The sequence below is a fragment of the Salvelinus fontinalis genome, chromosome 17, assembly GCF_029448725.1.
Source record: "Salvelinus fontinalis isolate EN_2023a chromosome 17, ASM2944872v1, whole genome shotgun sequence".
NCBI classification, from domain to species: Eukaryota; Metazoa; Chordata; class Actinopteri; order Salmoniformes; family Salmonidae; genus Salvelinus; species Salvelinus fontinalis.
In genome coordinates this window covers 15,833,691-15,836,618 of record NC_074681.1, presented here as the reverse complement: position 1 = coordinate 15,836,618, position 2,928 = coordinate 15,833,691, and the positions used below count along the sequence as shown (strand labels likewise).

General features: G+C 52.5%; 1 pseudogene; it reads left to right on the top strand.

Annotated features, from left to right (window-relative positions):
- The first annotated feature begins 1,506 nt into the window (after window positions 1-1,506).
- On the top strand, window positions 1,507-2,435 carry LOC129814532 (craniofacial development protein 2-like; annotated as a pseudogene).
- The last annotated feature ends 493 nt before the right edge of the window (window positions 2,436-2,928 follow it).

Sequence of the window (2,928 nt, the reverse complement as noted above, 5' to 3'; positions counted from 1 at the left end):
TGGTTGTGGAGGTGATGTGGTGGTAATGGGGGTGGAGGTGGTGGTTGTAGTGGAGTTGGTGTGGTTGGGGAGGTGATGTGGTGGTGTGGTTGTGGAGGTGGTGTGATGGTAATGGTGGTGGAGGTGGTGGTGGTGTGGTTGCGGAGATGGTGTGGTGGTAATGGGGGTGGAGGTGGTGGTGGTGTGGTTGTGGAGATGGTGTGGTGGTAATGGTGGTGGAGGTGGTGGTGGTGTGGAGGTGATGTGGTAGTGTGGTTGTGGAGGTGGTGTGATGGTAATGGTGGTGGAGGTGGTGGTGGTGTGGTTGTGGAGATGGTGTGGTGGTAATGGGGGTGGAGGTGGTGGTGGTAGTGGAGTTGGTGTGGTTGGGGAGGTGATGTGGTGGTGTGGTTGTGGAGGTGGTGTGATGGTAATGGTGGTGGATGTGGTGGTGGTGTGGTTGTGGAGGTAATGTGGTGGTAATGGGGGTGGAGGTGGTGGTGGTGTGGTTGTGGAGATGGTGTGGTGGTAATGGTGGTGGAGGTGGTGGTGGTGTGGTTGTGGAGGTAATGTGGTGGTGTGGTTGTGGAGGTCGTGTGGTGGTAATGGGGGTGGAGGTGGTGGTTGTAGTGGAGTTGGTGTGGTTGGGGAGGTGAGGTGGTGGTGTGGTTGTGGAGGTCGTGTGGTGGTAATGGGGGTGGAGGTGGTGTGGTTGTGGTGGTGGTGGAGGTGGTGGAGGTGGTTGTGGTGGTGGAGGTGGTGGTAATGGAGCTGGATCTGGTGGTGGTGGTAATGGGGATGGTTGTGGAGGTGGAGAAGGTGGGGTTGGTGGAGGTGGTTTCGGTTGTGTAGGTGGTGTGGTGGTGTGGTTTTGGAGGTGGTGTGGTGGTAATGGTGGTGGAGGTGGTGTGGTGTGGTTTTGCAGGTGGTGTGGTGGTAATGGTGGTGGAGGTGGTGTGGTGGTGGAGTGGGTGTGGTGGTAATGGTAGTGGACGTGGTGGTGGTGGTGGTGGTGGATGTGGATGTGGTGGTGATGTGGTGGAGGTGGTGGTGGTGTGGTGGTGGTAGGGTGGTGGTTGTGGTGGTTATGGTGGTAGAGGTGGTAATGGTGGTGGTGGCTAGGGGAGCACACCCTTGCCACTGGAATTCACCTTCCTACAGTGAAGTAGTGCTGTTGGGAATTGCACACTCTCAGCGGCACTTTAAAGAACTTCCTTTGCGCAAGTATCAACTTCTGACCTTGGTGAAGCCATCAACCGGAAATGGGACTAAAGTCTGGCGGCGTTGAGGTGTCTGGTGATGGGGCAGGAGTGAATGCACCGGGAGCCCTTAATCAGACCCCTGCACGCCAGAGACACAGGACTATTATGGTCGCCAGCAGTTGGGACTTGAGTGGAAGCTGCTCTTGGCAGACCCCTTAGGATCCACACTGCTCTCCCCAGCTCGGGAGGTGGCCTAAAAATTGTCTCCTCATTCCATCCTGGATAGGCTACCGCACTTATCGGGAGTTCCACTCAGCGGTCGAAAATGCAAAATAAAATAATTCCCCTGAAACTGGTGACATGGAACATCAGAACTCTTTTGGACCCTGACGATAATAGCGTTCGACCTCATCGGAGAACAGGTTTGATTGCTGCAGAACTAAGGCGCTGACATTGCTGCCCTGAGTGAGACCAAGTTCCTGGATGAAGGTTCCCTGAAAGAGGAGGGAGAAGGCTACACCTTCTTCTGGGAAGGTTAGCCTCCGGGTGGACAACATCAGCATGGTGTGGGACTGGCAATTAAGAACAGCCTTTTACCCAGCCTCACCGAAACACCTGTCAGCATAAGTGAAAGATGCATGTCTCTCCGTATCCCCCTAGCCAAGATTCCTTATGCCACTCTTCTCAGTGCATACGCACCAACGTTACCATTGAAAATGAGGCAAAGGACTGCTTCTACCAGTCACTAAAGGAGGCCCTTCACCGCATCTCCAGGAATGACAAGATCTTTCTGCTGGGTAACTTCAATGCTGGGACAGGACAACAGGATATGGAACGAAGTGCTGGGTAGGCATGGTTTTGGCCAGGTCAATGAGAACTGCATGAGACTGCTAACTATGTGCCGAGCATGATCTCAATGTCACTAACACCTTGTCCCAGCATAAGAACAAATGTGAAATATCATTGATGCATCCACGCTCCAAACATTGGCGCCTAATCGACTACGTCATAGTGATATGTTCTGACACTAATGACGTACTGCTGACATGTGCCATGAGGGGTGCAGAATGCTGGACAGATCATCGTATGATACTGGCTAAACTCCAGGTGAGAATATGTCCCACCCAACGCATGCACCATCACAACCTTACTGAACAATGTACACAGGGCTACTCTCAACTGACCCACATCTGCTACCCTCCACTAGCAATGCATCACGCAGGGAAGTACAACCTTGCATACTCTGCAGAATAAATGAGGGATGAATAAGGCACAGGAAATCCAAATGTATGCAGACAAAAACGACATGCACAATTTCTACAACTCAACTAAAGCTATCTATGCCCCTAGAAGTCGCTCCATCACCCCCTGAAAACAGCTGATGGTCTGACTCTCTAGAACACATATGTCAGAGTCAAGGCCCGCGGGCCACATCCGGCCCGCGAGAAGGTTTTTTACGGCCCCTGGGATGATCTTGATTTATTATTAGAACCGGCCCGCAGACCGCAGCAAGCCGGCAGCCCGCAGATCTTTTACACGCACCAATACTACATTTCCCACAATGCAACGGTGACGCACCGAGCAGTAGGCTGCTTCATTTCAATATTTATTGGCACAGCAGTCGTCAGCATCACAGTAAAATTAACTTTCAGATACCCATCAAAAATGGCAAAACGGAAGGTGGACACTGAGAACCGGGGGTTTCAAACAAGGTGGGAGTCGGAGTATATGTTCACGGAGGTAGCTG